This window comes from Sinohyriopsis cumingii, chromosome 6 (assembly GCF_028554795.1).
Source record: "Sinohyriopsis cumingii isolate HCF-2022 chromosome 6, ASM2855479v2, whole genome shotgun sequence".
NCBI lineage: Eukaryota > Metazoa > Mollusca > Bivalvia > Unionida > Unionidae > Sinohyriopsis > Sinohyriopsis cumingii.
This window is the reverse complement of record NC_142966.1, coordinates 45392125-45408895: the sequence shown is the minus strand read 5'-3', so window position 1 is coordinate 45408895 and position 16771 is coordinate 45392125. Positions and strand designations below refer to the sequence as shown.

At 32.0% G+C, this 16771-nt stretch overlaps 1 long non-coding RNA gene across 1 annotated transcript; it reads left to right on the top strand.

Moving 5' to 3' along the window:
- Positions 1-14692: 14692 nt before the first annotated feature.
- LOC149796839 (uncharacterized) lies at positions 14693-16771 on the top strand. Its single transcript, XR_016421472.1, has 4 exons — positions 14693-14714; positions 15048-15146; positions 15928-16006; positions 16580-16771. It is a non-coding gene; the product is annotated as an uncharacterized LOC149796839 (long non-coding RNA).

Sequence of the window (16771 nt, the reverse complement as noted above, 5' to 3'; positions counted from 1 at the left end):
TCAAAATGGCATATGTTATATTTAGATGATATCACGATGCAACTGTCCCTTTCTCCATCTTCCTAACATCCTGAGAAATTTTAACGAATAGGAAAATATTTGGACACACAAGAAATTCTACATGTATAATAGTTATTTAACTCTGTACATACCTATGGACTAACACATTACTGCTTAGTCATAGTTTGGCTTTTGCTGATCTTAATTGTTCTCTTTATATTTCGTCATGAAGTGAATCGAATGTAATGTAATTGTCTATTTAAAAACTTTTTTACCACTGTTATGAATTCACTATTAGCAGTTACAACTAGTCTGTTCCATATAAAATGGTAACAACTCTCACGCTATTAAATAGATCGAATATATTTGTGCTTCAAATATACACGTACTTTAGATACCAATATAATTGCACATAATACTGCAATTTCCTTATCAATTAATAATGTAAATTCCATAGAATGTGATCTGAGTCAATATTTTACATGGATGGAGGATTGGTGAGAAATAAACTAGGGTAATTATAAAGGAATATAAGACAACATGCTTCTTTCTGGGGACATTTAATGGAATTTGCGAAATAAAAATATAACCGTATATCAGTTGCCATCTGTGATACCGCAGTTGAAATTCTGGATTTTAAATATTTAGAAGGATATTTCCGGAATAACTTTCCCTATAATCTAAGATCTAATTTTGCCTACAATTTAGAATTGCCAAAACACCTTGCATGGAACAAAGTCTACATATTCTGATGCTAAACCATGGAACTAATTTATGCTTACATTCGAGATGATAATTCAATTTAATGATTTAAACAGAAAAAAATAAATGGGAGTTATCGTAAAACTCTTTCCTAATTTAAAATTTGCTTATTTTTCAGCTTTTATATTAATAAATTTGTAAACGTATATATAAAATAACATTTACATACACGCAATATGAACGTAAATATACTATTGTTCCTAACAACTTATATAGGCAAAGTGTACTAGAGATGCTAACTTTACTAAATGCCACATTTGTGCAACAATCCTAAATGTGTGTCTAAGGGAAGTGATAATCAGCTACAATATATACATAACTTTCTTCTTGGATGCACTTTAAAACATTAGATAGGTGACACAAACTCATCAAGGCAGTTGTAAATACCTTTCACAATGCATTAGGGAATGTATTTGAAAATGTGTCTAATTGTATGCAATTATTTGCATGCCAAATATATGGTTATGAACGATCTGGTGTTATATTTGAAGTCTTCAGTCGATGGATTCAAGGCAATTAGTAGATTGTAACTGACTGAGATACGCTGATTAAATTTGGACATTCTTCTACTTCCTCCTCTCTTTTTCTTCTCATTTAACCTATTTTTGTTTTTATTATTATTATTATTATTATTATTATTATTATTATTATTATTACTATTATTATTATTTAACTGGAAATAAATCTCACACTTAAAATGTTACAGAAAAGGAAACACAGCCAATGTACTTCAAATTTTAAAAATATATTTATTTCAATAGAACACAAAGTGAACATTTTAAAGAATGTTTCAATATAAATCCAAATAATTATTACGTTCTTCGAAAGTACAAGTTTAACACATGAACTTCAGTATTAAATGTGCCAATGTCCGAATAGTCTTGGATCAGCTGATCTGGATTTATTACAATGATATAATCCACAATGACCTTGAATAAATTCACAATAATACCAAAATGGCAAATTGGTCCGAATTGTCAATAAGCACTATGCAATTCAAATGAATAATTTTAAATACATAATTTCTCCCCTTTGTAGTTTCGAACAAATTCCGAGCTGACTTTACAGTTGAGATTAATTCATTATGTGTATCAATACCTTATATAAAACTCGAAGAGACATTAAAATGGCAAAGAGGAAGGTTACAAGCTCGATTCCAGCCCATCAAAATTCAAACACATGTCAACAAACTATATATAACTTACAAAGAAGACAAGAAGCCAAATATGCCTTCTAGTACCTTCAATGGTCAAAATGACATTTCAGCATGTTTACAGCATCTTGACGACGATTCTATAAGTATCTATCCAGATGCATTGAGAAATCTTTTATTTCAATTAGTAATGTTATAAATTTCTCATTGATAACTGACGTTGCAATTGTTTGCATTTGTGTTAAAAATAAAACACCAAAGACAATAAACACAGCACAACACACGTTCCATTGACACAATTCATTATTACTGTCAGTAATATGTTTGATCAAAACAAATATATGTTGTAGTATTTAGACGACATCCAGAACATTTTGGATGTTGATATCAAAGAGGTAAAGCAGACATCCTAGTTCTCTGAACAGACAATGTAACCATGAGTATAATCAACATATTTTCATATTAGCGTGTCTTATTTAAATAATATTAAATTGTTTCGCATAATATGTGTTTACAAAGATGAATACAGGAGAGCATTATATGGGGAGCCCAATTCTTCCCAATACACATATCTGACATCTGCCTAATAAGAGCTTATTCCATTACGAAAAAAACATCATTTGATGTTTTATTACAGTGCTTCCATTTATCATCTATTCTTTGCCAACGAAACAAAATTCACAATTTTATCAACAAATGATTACGCGAATTCATAAAATGACTTTTTCCCGTCGTTTTGAGGATATAATCTAGTAAATGTTTACTTTAATGTTTCATATCTTCTCCCCAATGCGTCGTCCATATGTGATCTCTGTCAGAATCTTGAAAGATATACAAACCAATAACCAAACGAGTAATGAATCAAATGTTGCTCTATGATAGCATTATCGATCTACTCAAATATGCGATGATGAATCACATAGAGACCGTATGGTGGCCTATACAAGACGTAAAGGAGATAAATCACGCTGGAGCAAATGTCAACAGCTATTTCAGACACGTTGGTTAAGTATCGTACGTAGCAGATTTGTATAGGGAATTGTATATGTATGGCCAATAGGCACTTGATAGTTTGATTTAGCTGACGTTTTTGCTTAACAAATACATAGTCCCTTGAATTAAATTGTATAATCTATACTTCTCCCTGGACTACATGGGCAAATTATAACAGAAAGCTGTTTGGGATTATGGGGTACGATATATATATATATATATATATATATATATATATATATATATATATATATATATATATATATATATATATATATATATATATATATATATATATATATATATATATATATATATATATATATATATATATATATATATATATATATATATATATATATATATATATATATATATATATATATATATATATATATATATATATATATATATATATATATATAACGTATACAAAGAGATTTCCTCTACATATAAACTCAACGAACTTACTGATAGGATGTTAATGGTATCAAATGTTAGAAACTTAAATAATGCTATGAAATAATTATTGACATTGACAATGATGCAGCAAACTACAGTGAAAACCTTTACGTATATCTGATTTTATACATATATATTTATTTTAATTTAGTTGTTTTCAGTTTTAATTTTTTTATTATATTATATGGCATTATAATGTAAATTTATTAACCGGATATCTTTTTTCTCCAGACAATTGGTTGACCTAAATCATTCTTTTCATAAACACCAGGTGTTGATATAGATTGTGACCTTGATTCAAAATTCGAAAGCAAAGTTTTTTTTATTTTAAATGATTGGTTGTTTCCAAGGTCATGATTGGATTGCATTTAAGATGTAAACAACTTTTTTATTTTTTATTTCTTAGAGAAACGTATTCAAGGCCATATTATGTGTAAGTGATATAAATATGATCACGTGACCACCTTCTGATTTCGCAACTTGGGGGAAGTTCGAATCTGCGTCTTATTATACAATACAACCTTTGTTTTAGAGATATTTATCAGTTTTTTAGGCTTTTACACTTGCTATCAAGTTGTTATTTTTGTTGTTGCCAGATTTTGGGTTAATTATCTTCAGATCATTTTGATTTCAAAAGGATTAATTCTTTCTTCTCTGGAAATATTTTGAGGAGTGCTCACACAGAAATTTTGGAGAGACATTGCTTACAAATTCAATTAGGATTTCCAACACCGGAGTGCCATTGTTTGTATTTCTACTGACGACAGGATATGACATCTTCACCCATCTAGGATTTTGTATCATGATTCGAAATTGAACTTAATTAGAACATTTATTACTAGGACTATTGCAATTTAATTCGTGGATTATTCTTAGAATATTTTTGGATTTGATTCTTGAAACCGTAAGTTCTTCTCCTGTTTTCATTATTACACAATGTTCCAGGAAAATACATCTTTGTTACACTTTAAAATGCTTGTTGTTTTCACTCTTTCTGTGTTACTTTTTATTCGAGCCGAAACACACAACATAGAAAGTGGGTAGCTCGTCTGAAATGGTTGTACCCTAGCTAAAATATTTCAGAAATCCTTTTGTATTTTGAAATTTGAATTTCCCCAGTTTTTGCAATCTTTGGTAAGATCGACAACATTTTCTAAAATGGGATGAAACGTGGAAACTTTCTTTCAAATCCTACCCTGGAACAATTAGATCTTTTCAAAGCAGATGATTTGATGCAACTTGCCAGATAAAAACGATCTTTTTGAGGTTAAGGCTTCCTTAACGAAACAGGAAATAAGAAATATTTTGGTTCAGTATTTGGTAGAAAAGAATGTTTTGGATAAAAGTGCTTTGGTTCCATTCAGTACGTCTGTATCAGACTTTGACACAAAAATGAAGGAATTAGAATTAAAATACAAGATGGAATTGGAGTTGAGGAAGCTGGAACTTCAGAAAGAAGAAAGAGTAAAACTAATGAAAATGCAGTTACAGTTGGAGAAAGAGAAAGAACAAATGAAATTGGAGAAAGAGAAAGAACAAATGAAATTAGAGTAAGAAAAAGAAAACAAAACAAATGTTATTACAAGAAAAACAGATGCATTTACATGCGGAAGAAAGAGAGTAAGAAAGCCAAATGGAATTACAAAAAGAACAGATGCAAATGCAGTTATAAGAAAAGCAAATAGATAAGGAGAGAGAGAAGGGAGAAAGGAAATATCAAAGTAAAATGAAAGAAATGGAACTGGCAAGTGAGAAACACATCCATACTTCAAATTCAAATTTAAGTTTTGATCCTGCAAAGAACATTAGGTTAGTGCCCCCTTTCAGAGAAAGAGAATTAGATAAATATTTTCTTCGTTTTGAAAAAGTTGCTAAAAATTGGAAATGGCCAAGGGAGAATTGGATTCAGTTATTACAATGTGTTCTCACTAGTAAGGCTGGTGATATTTATAATTTACTGTCAGTTCATCAAAGTGGCGAATACGATATGGTTAAAGAATGCATCCTAAGGGGTCATGAGTTAGTCCCTGAAGCTTATCGGCAAAAATTCAGAAACTATAGAAAAGAAGCTGGACACACTCATGTCGAAATTGCTAGAGAAAAAGAGCAGTTATTTGATAAATGGTGCTTAGCCAAGAAAGTTGAGCGAGATTATGAAAGTCTCAAACAACTTGTATTACTTGAAGATTTCAAAAACTGTGTCCATAGTGACATTGTCTTATCTTGATGAGCATCAGATTGAAACCTTGGTAAATGCTGCTCTTGCTGCTGATGAGTATTCTTTAACTCATAAATTTAATTTTGTAAATAAGACTACTACTCGGGGCCAAGAGTGGCCGAGTGGTCTAAAGCGCTCTCCGTTACGGATCACTGCCATCTCACCTCTGTCTGCGTAGGTTCGAGTCTCGGATTCGGCCAATGTGGGTATGTGAGACAGCTTGCCAGTAGCTTCTCGTGGGTCGGTGGTTCTTTCCGGGGATTTCCTGGGTTCTTCCTTCACCATTAATACTGGCCGCCATGTATAGCCTATCTTGTGCTGAAAAATGGCGTTAAACCCTACAACAACAACAAGACTACTACTCATCATTATTTTGGCAGAAAAGTATATCAGCCTAATGCAAGCCCTTCTAAAACTCAAAATGGCACAACTTCTAAAAATCAAACTTCGGAGAAGCTTGATTCAAGATCCTTCTTCCTACGTATACCTATTACAAGAAGAAAGGACGCATTATTTCTGATTGCTATAAATTGAAAAATAGGCATCAGAATCAAGACAGACCTATTCCATATGCTCTTATTTCTAAGATGTCAAGGTCACGGTCTTGTATAGAAAGCAATACCTTTGTTGGGTCTAACAAACCCCAGTCTGATTTGATCATGGAAAATTATGAACAATTCATATCGAAAGGTTCTATATCACTCCTGGATGATTCGGCCAATCCTATCCGTATTAAACTTGTATTGGACACAGGAGCTTCTCAGAGTGTTTTATTGTCGAGTACTTTGCCTTTTTCTTAGAAGTCTTCGTCTAATGAGAGTGTTCTTATTCAGAGAGTAGAGTGCGGCTTTGTTGATGTTCCTCTCCATTGTGTAAATTTGTCATCATACTTAGTTTCAGGAGTCGGAATTGTCTCTGTTTTATCCGTTGAGGGCATACATTTATTGCCAGGCAACGACCTAGCTCTAGAAAAGGTTGTGATTAATCCACTTGTAACTGACAAACCTTTCTTGGATCAGAAAGTCGATCCAAATGAAAAAGAGTTATCTGATGTATTTAAAGCTTGTGCAGTTACCAGAGCTATGGCAAAGAAAGCTATTGAAAATGATGTTGATAAGGGCCGTATTCCTTTAGCTGTCACATGTATTGGTCAGGATTTTGATGAGGTCACTTTCACTCCTGGTTTGGATCAATCAGAACGTATTGATCACCCTGATCCTCTTTTAACGTCTCATTCTCTTTATAATAATCAGGGTGACAAACGACAATCACATGTCGTCGAACAGGTAAAAGATCATGAGATCTCCTGTTGTTTCAAAGGGTCATTAGTGAAACTGAAGCAAATGAAGTTCCTCTCTGTTATTTCATTAAAAATGGAATTCTTATGAAAAAAGGAGACCTCCTGAGGTACCTGCTGATGACGAATGGTCAGTGAACAATCAAATTGTAGTTCCTTAACTTTACAGACAGGAAATACGTAATCTGGCCCATGAAATTCCAAAGGCTGGTCATTTCGGGATCATTAAAACTTACCACAAGATCTTAACTCATTTCTACTTGCCAAAAATCAAACGTGATGTTGCCAAATACTGTAGATCTTGTCATACTATTCAAATGGTAGAAAAACAAAATCAAAAAATTCCCAAGGCTCATCTACAATCTATTCCTGCCTTTGACGAACCGTTTAGTAGACTTATGGTAGATTGTGTTGGTCCTTTACCTAAGACCAAGTCAGGTAACCAGTACCTGTTGATCATTATGTGTGTGCCAACAAGGTTTCCAGAAGCAATTCCCTTGAGGAATATAAAATCTAAAACAATAGTAAAAGCTTTGGTAAAGTTTTTTTACTCAATTTGGCTTCCTAAGTCCGTACAGACTGATCAAGGCTCAAATTTCATATCTGGAATTTTTAAGCAAGTTATGTAAGAATTCTGCATTCAACAATTTATACCTTCTGCCTATCACCCTGACAGCCAATGTGCATTACAAAGATTTCATCAGACTTTTCAAAATATGATTTGATCATATTGTTTTGATGCGGGTAAAGATTGGGATGTAGGCATTCATTTACTAATGTTTGCTGTTAGGGAATCAGTTAAAGAATTTTTAGCCTTCAGACCTTTTGAACTGATTTTTGGACACACTGTGCATGGACCAATGAAGTTATTGAAAGAGAAACTTCTTTCTAATGAAGATTCTGTAATTAATCTTCTTGAGTATGTTTCTAATCTAAGGATATCTCTGAATTTCCCGTGCATGGCAATAAAAAGCAACTGTTCCGATTTTTTGGTATATGGCCGGATACTATCGAAAATTGTGTTCCACTTTTTCTAACATTGCTGAATCCTTGACAATTTAATGAGTAAGAAAAACAAATTTTTTTCAACTGAAAAATGTCAGGAGGCCTTTAACAAGTTGAAAGCTATACCTATAAGCCCGCCAGTTCTAACAGCTCCAAATTTCAGCCAATCTTGTGATGTTGGGGTTGGAACAATTTTGATTGAAGAAGATGAAAGTGGTATTGATCATCGAGTGTACTAATTTTCCAAGAACCTAAATAAACACAAAAGGAATTATTCAACAATCGAGAAGGAATGTTTGGCTTTGTTTGAGGTTTACCTTAGTTCAGTTGCATCCTCGACTGTTGTATTTTCCACAACCCCCTAACTTTCATCGGCAAAAGGAAAAATAAAAATCAAAGACTACTAAGCTGGAGATTTTTGTTACAGGAATATAATCTTCACATCAGGCACATCAAGCGAAAAGATAATTTAATAGCAGACGCACTTTCCCGTGCATAGACATGTATTATTACATATACACTGTTTGTAATTCATAAGAGTAGTACTTATGTTTTTTTTAAAATGTCATGTATTAATATATGCTAAAACAAAAGCTTTATCATATACATCTTTCTTTTTTATTGAGGAAGGGGTGACATATGTCTGATTTAATATATATTTATTTTTATATAAAGTTTTCAGTCTTAATTTTTTTAATTATATTATATGCTATGAAAATGTAAATTTATTCACTGGAGATTATATTTTTCCAGAAAAATGCTTGAACTGAATCATTCTTTTCATAAACAGCAGTTGTTGATCTAAATTCTGACCTTAATTAAAAAATAGTAAACAAAGTTTTACTTTATTTTAAAATGACTGGCTGTTTCCAAGGTCATGATGGGATTACATTTAATGTAAACAATTCTTTTTATTTCTTAGAGAAAATTACTGCTCTAATCAAGGTCATATTATATGTACATGATATAAATATGATCACGTGACCCCCCTTCTGATTTCGCAACTTGAGGGAATTTCGAAACTGCGTCTTATTATACAATATAACCTTTCTTTTGAGGGAGATTTCTCAGTTTTGGGGCTTTCACACTTGGTGTCAAGTTGTTTTCTTTGTTGTTGCCACGTTTTGAGTTAATTATCTTCAGATCATTTGGAATTCAAAAGAATTAATTCCGTATTCTCTGGAAATATTTTGAGGAGTGCTCACACAAAAATTTTGGAAAGACATTGCTTACACATTTAATTTAGATTTCCAACACCGGAGTGCCATTATTTGCATTTCTACAAGGAACTGTAGATAAACATAGTACTGACTACAGCATACGTCATCGTCATCCATCTTGGATTTTCCATCACGATTCGAAATTGAAATTATTAGAACTCTTATTACTAGGATTTTTGCAATTTAATTCGTGGATTATTCTTAGATTATTTTTGGATTTGATTCTTGAAACCGTAAGTTTTTCTCCATTTTTCATTTTTACAGAATTTTCCAGGAAAATAAATTATTTGTTAAATTTTAAAATGCTTGTTGTTTTCACTCTTTCTGTGTTACTGTTTATTTGAGCCTAAACACGTAACAAAACAGTAAATAGAAAGCAACATCTATGTGAGATATCTCCAGGAAAATTAATATAGATCATTCTCAGTTTTACAGATATTGTAATGTCGCTGAAATGCAATTCACAACTGTATCACTTGAATATCATAGATTCAATTGAACTATCGTTCACAAGAAGGAAGCAAAGACAATGCGAATTATAACCAACACATGGCTTTGTTGGCATGACTCTCGTCAAATACTCAATGACAATTAGAACATAAAACATGGCATTTTATCGGCATTATTCTCTTCAAATATTCAATACAAATTAGAACCCAAACATCACCTTTCATTGCACGATTCTCTTAAAATACTCAACTTATGTGGCGCATTGTAACGAGTCTTAGTACTTGTACAAAACAAAGCATTAACTCCAGTATGAAAATATGCAAAAAACAGATGCATAATACTATTTCTATATTAGTATCATCACCATCATCATCATTATTATTATTATTATTATTATTATTATTATTATTATTATTATTATTATTATTATATACTGCTATGTTTTATAGATGTATTTGTATGTGATGTATACCACTATGAATTCTGCCGCGGTGCGCGCGCGGTGAACAGCCGTGGCAAAAAAAGGGCAGGTTACGAATTTAACCATACCTTAAATCTAAACTATACTGACCTACTCTATTCGATATCTACAAAGTTGTACGCAGATATACGCTATTAGCAGAATATTTAGTAGTTAAAGCAAAATAAAGACTTGTATTTTAGTCCTTACTTAGCCTAATGTGGCCGATAGATGCTTTTCAACTCTGAAAATAATTTTTTATCGTTCTGTCCAGTAAATTATTTATTATGTTGTAACATCCGCTCATTGTCTTAATTTGTATCCATATTTTTCATTATTTTAATTTCAGGTTTCATGAAATTATAATGTCCATTTCGTTTTAATTTATGTTAAAATTCATATATTTCGCAATTCTTCTATTTCCTTTCTTTCTCACATTCACTATAACTGTTTCTTCTTTTTTCATTCCGTCATTCATTACGTCTGTTCTTTAAGTTAGTTATCAACTTTTATTGCACAGTCATTTCAATTATAGAACTGACTGATACCATCGAAAACTAAGTAATTCGACGATCAATACCAGTGTGTTTGTAAAAAGGCCCTCTCAACAAAGAATTGGCTCCGCAAATGGTTTTCATAGTACAAATAAGGATTTATATTTGGAAACGTTTCAAATAGTAGTTACATGAATATGACTAGTAAGTATCATTTTCATCATAGGCGGCGGAACGAGTCAGTAATCAAGTCGTAGAATTTATAAATATTGTTTAACAATGCAAGCATCACGTGGATGTGCTCCACTGACAAATCGGAAGAATCTTACTATAAAAACTGTGAATATGTTGCCATATCTGTAAGAAGACCTCATTACTTTATCACATGTGCAGAAAAGGATACAACAATCCACAAACCACCAAACCCCAAACAAAGAAACAAAACCAAGAACATAATAATGTAAACTTGTAACATGTTTACCTGGACTGGATCAAGTAAGACTTATACGTTAGAACCCCAATGCACTCGCATATGTTGTATCACATATCCTGTACAAAATGCATCCGATTAAGAATATGCGGAAACGTATCGATTAGATTGTGTGGTTTTCTATTTGCTTTATAAAGTTCTGTAAATGATTCCCATGAAATAATATTTTTTATCTAAGTTCCATCAAAGGCGAGGAGATATGTTCATATTTAAAAGCGTAACATATAATGAGTGAAAATATTTAAGTTTTCACTTAGGACATGATCTCTATTTCTTATTCTATAAAAACAGGCAATGATATTTTTCTTTTATGCTAACTATGGTTGGCTGTCAATATGTAGAACAGATTGACATGTATGTGCACAGTATCCAGCGTGTTATTGCCATCTGCTTACCGTTTATGTTATAAAGTACCATCCTTATTGATGCGCAGATTACATCAACAGTTATAAACATCGCCTTCCGTCTTGATCCAAATTAATATGTTTTGCGAAATTTACTAGTTCACTGACTTCAACCGTCTTCTATCTAGACAAATATTTTCAAATGACTTCTCTGTTCGCTGTCTCTACAAATTTCGCTACATGATGTTCAGTATTGATGTCAATTTTGGCGATGACCACTCCAACTTGATTTGTTCTCCTTACACTAATATGACGGTGTCATACGTGGTTACATTGCATTTCTTATTGTTAACCTGCGGTATAGCTGTGAGGAATTAGTTTTCTATTTGCATTTACGACATTGAGATTGTTTCATATGCTTTGTGCTTCAGAATTGTGCACCATTTCGTTATCCCATTCAGGGCAAGCGAGTTTCCAATACGTATGAATTTTTTAAGTCTTCCCGTAATATATTTTTCCCTATCTATCGCCAGGACCCTCTCCATCTCACTCTAGCTCTCATGCAGATTAAATTACTTTCTTTGTGATGATTTTATTTAATGTTTCTTAAAACTGCTGTTTTTGTAATTAGTATATGTATATGCATAGACTGCACGATCAAATTTGATATTCTTGGTATCTTTCATTCCTCTCCCATTCTTATCATTTGGCTTGAACTGGCTCGTTATATCTTGTCATACGGACGTTTATTGTGCCTTGGTGTGGGGTGGAACTAGATCCATAATCTGTGATACTATTCTCTGCTAATAATTTATTTCTAATTTCTCTTCGGCTTATCACTCGATTGCAGAGAAGATTCAGGATCCACGTTATTACTAATCCTGGACTAATCTTCCCATCGTTAAAAGTGCTGACTATAACTTTACCAATGACTGCTATGTTTTAGTTTCCATGTATTTTATATGGCGTTGCTTGGAAGCAATGGAAATGATCTAATCTTTTAATTATGTCTTTTCACAAAAGATGAGTCTATGTGATAAACTAATGAAATATTAACTTATGGATTTAAGTTCATATCTGGATACGTTGAATATATGCGTTTCAGACAATGAGGGTACCTTGTTTATCCACCATTACATATACTTCCTTTTTAAACAAATGTTTCTGCAGATTTAGTCAAGCAGATACATATTATGTGCGCATTTGTTGTGATAAGAATGATATTGATGTGGGTGCAGTGTATTGTTCTAATATTAATAAAAACTCGCTTTAAACAACTACACTATTTTTTAAGCATATGTGGACCAAATAATTGATGCATGAAAATATAAGAAAATTAAAATTTCCGTCATATGTGCTAATGTTTTGTTCTAGATTTTTCATGAATATTAGGCTTTTCATTTATGGGTCAGATTTTAATTGGATCAATCTGTTAGGAGTCTTTAAATGAGAGGCCTGTTATTCTGAGTTTTCTATTGTGTACAAATACAAAAATTATAATATATACAATATTGTTCGAGTTTGAAATTGCCAAATGTTTCGTTCCGAGTATTCATCAATTAAACTAATATATCAAACTTCCTCCAATATAGCACTGTCTATATCTATCTCTGACACTTTCTTTTTTACAATAATAATATCGCTTTGTTGTCACTTTAAAGAGACGGTGGGTTTATATGCATCTAACATATTTTATGTTTGGGTCATGTTCGAATGATATATCTTTATATGTATCTAATATATAATGTGAAGAATCATAAAGGTTGGTGTTTCACAAAATCACAAAAAATGAAGTTTTGATCTTTAAAACATTGATGTGGGGGAAAAAACTTTCCCTTATCACTTACGAGAAACAGAGAAGAGATGTGAAGATTGAGAGAGGCATTTTGCCGGAAACAAAATATGAGCGTCGGTAAAACAAGTTTTTAACAGCAAGACAGACTATTTATTGCAAAGTTTTCGAATCCTTTAAAATCATCTCCAAAAATAACCATTCATTTTCATACAATTTCAGAGGCTTATCAGTCTTGCAATATGAATTCAAATATATCGTACAACTAAATTCGGTCATTGAACCTACCAATACCAGTAAAATATAGTGAGGCCAATATCAACATCCAAACTTTAACTTCAGTCGAACAATGTCTAGGCAATCCAAATATCATATTTTGTTCTGAAAGAATAAAATCTTTTACTGTGATCCATCTTCCAATATTTATGACATTTGGAGTAAATACAAATTGTTCGAATGCGGGTTCAGTTACTATCTGAATATTGTCCTTTAAATATGGAAATATAAGAACAGGTAGAATCCAATTTAGCCTGCATTTTGTAGTTTTTTGCCCACTTTACTAGACTAATAAGTCATATAAATTAGATCTTTAAAATAACGAATAATATAAGTTGTGATACAAGTTATGCCTTTTATTTTTTTGATTGTTCTCATTGTCGTTTCTTCTCTGTGTTTTTCATTTTCTTCACTGATTGCCAGATCTTGAAGTATAGACGTGTTAGTGTGTTAATAATTAAATAACTATACAGTTACCTTAATGAGAAATTGTTCATTATAAATACGTTTATTTTCGAATGCTATAGTATCAACAAATACGAACTTTTTGGATGCTTTTATTATATTCGTCTACTTTCATACTTTTGATGTGCAACGCTCACCCAACTTGGTTATAAAGGGAAGAAAGAAACAAGCCCTTTCCTGAATTAAGATATGCTGACCACTACTTTACAATCACACAGATAATCCAACCAACAAACACTAAACCACGCATTCTAGTACATCTTATGATCCCTGGAGCTGATTGTGCATCAGCTATAATTCTTTGGTAACATTTTAATAGTTTTAGAATGCTATCCGATATTTCGTTAAAGAACCACTTCTTAGACTGCAATGCCTTTGTTCATAGATAATTGATTAATTTATTCGATTGTCTTTCAAAACTTGTCTATGACATATGAGTACAATCTAATCTCCTTAACAAAGGAGAATTCAGAACTGTAGATTTATGAATTTTTGAGCTCATTTCAATCTATAATATAGGTCAAAGGTGTTTCTCGATCTTTGAGACTTGACACTCCTCTTTGATAAACTATCAAACAATCCGATTTCCGCCTAACGAATATACATGAGCAAATTTTATAATATTGCATATCTGATTACATCGATTCTCGGAGCGGGAGATAGATTTGATTGATTGTCTTTGATACGTATTGCGGAAATGGCTATAATTTTGGTGTGACTCCATTATTATGCAATTCCATATGCTGTGCAGATCCTATATAATATTGACAATACTGTCCCAAGTCGGTCAGTTCTAATCAGGAAAGACAGGATCACGTCCAGGATAATGGCAGGTAAGTAAATAAATAAAATACATAATGTGCGCGTTATTTATTTGACTTAGCGTGTTTAACAATTATCAGAAAATTATAAACGAAGTTTTAACATTGAGATATTTGTAAACCATTTGATTATTGACGCTTTTAGTAGCGTGTATTCATTCCAATTCTCAACGATGTCAAATCTGATTAAGGAATAGGCGATTCAGAAGTATTCATTTAACAATATTTTCAGAAGAAAACAACAGCTTGTAATACAGTGGAAACATATTTCAATCTCTTTTATATTAATGTATTTTATGCTTTTTAGCCACATTAGTAATTTATAATTTTTTGCTTCTTTCCTAGCCATGAACACGTTGTTAGTCCTCTGCATACTTGCGTTACTTTCTACCTTCGACATGGTCTCCGGGTTCATCGGAGGAGGCGGTCAGAGCGGCTACGGATGTGAGTGCCTTATCATTATCATTTAACTCTGAAGACTCGTTTAATACACGTATTAGTACTCGAACTAATATTAGACCTTTCTTCAGGCAATACTTCATTTTTTAGGTAGTACCAATGCATCATAAGTATGAGTCAATAATGTCTGCTCTTTTACTAGCCCATGATTGAGAGACATCTAATGCAATATAACTTGATATTTTGTCTTGATTAAGCATAAATGATATTCTTATTATCTCTATTTCTTCCAAGGAATACTACGTTGCATTGTAAAATGATGATTACAATTGTAATAATAACTTACATTACTTCATTTTGTTTTTACCCTAACATCAACGACATGTGCACCAACATCATCGTCATATAAAGTAGTGGTTTCAGCTTTTGTATTATTCGGCGCAAATCTTTGTATTCCAATTACTTGTAAATTGTCATCGTGTCGTTTGTTAAAGACCTTTGTGATCAAGCAGTAATTACTAACAAGATTTCGTTTTGCCACCGAGGACACATAGATTGACATCATCTAAATTTAAAACGTTGGTATATGGATAGCTGAGTACGATTATTATCCCGTTTTTCTGGCAGAAATATAATATCCTAAACCCATTTTGCATAGACATCACAAGAAAATCGATATTTAATAATAAAAATTTGTAGATACATGTGTAAAAATATTTGGAATAATTTGTGAAAAAATTTCAAAATAATTTGGGTTCTGTAATATTTAGAAACCTTGTACACCCTCTGTATTCACTTCATCATCGCTGCCTCTTTCTCCTTTCAGTTATCTTCCTGATTATTATCCTCATAATATTTATGCAAGGATCTCATCTTGGAAAATAGAAAGCAGACGGAAAGTGAGGGTAAGCATGATTTGTATATGTAAAACATGCAGCATTCTCTGTGAATATGATCACAATTTCTCGTAAACAATTTTAGAGAGAACATCAGAACATGATATATTTTGTTTTTGTTTCAAAGTTTGAAAACAGTGATTACCTTGTTTCATTATCTTTGCTTTTGATATTGGGGTCTTTGGAAGCAATTGACTCGAGTCAATGAATTCATCATTTTTTTGCATCTAAAGGAATTTCTGTATCAAACATATGCAATAGTTTGGTTTATCATGCTGTATTTAGGTTATCCTAAGAGACATTGAGATAATACAAATATTCAGTATCCTTTGTCGTCTGTGTCCCATTAAAATCTAAGCGTAAATCAGATACATAAAATACATATTTGGTGCAATGACATCCAGAATATCAATGAAGGTAAGTAAAAACTTGTTCTTATATTAATCCACATTCGTAATTTATACAATTGCATCGGCTAAATAAATTAGTCTAAATGTCGAAATTGTAACGGTATGTATGAAAACAGAAAAAGGTTCATATCTTATATCATGATGGCTAATAAAAGAGTTTCAATCTTTGCAGGAATACCATGTTTCATAAGTTGGATCGGCATGAAAATTGGAACCTTTCGAAGAAGATCTTCCAGGCATACAATAATGGCAGACATTTTCAAGCATAATCGAATATAATTGTTTTAATAAATTACATTATTTTGAAACTGGCATATGTTATATTTAGATGATAGCACAATGAATCTTTCTCTTTCTCCCTCTT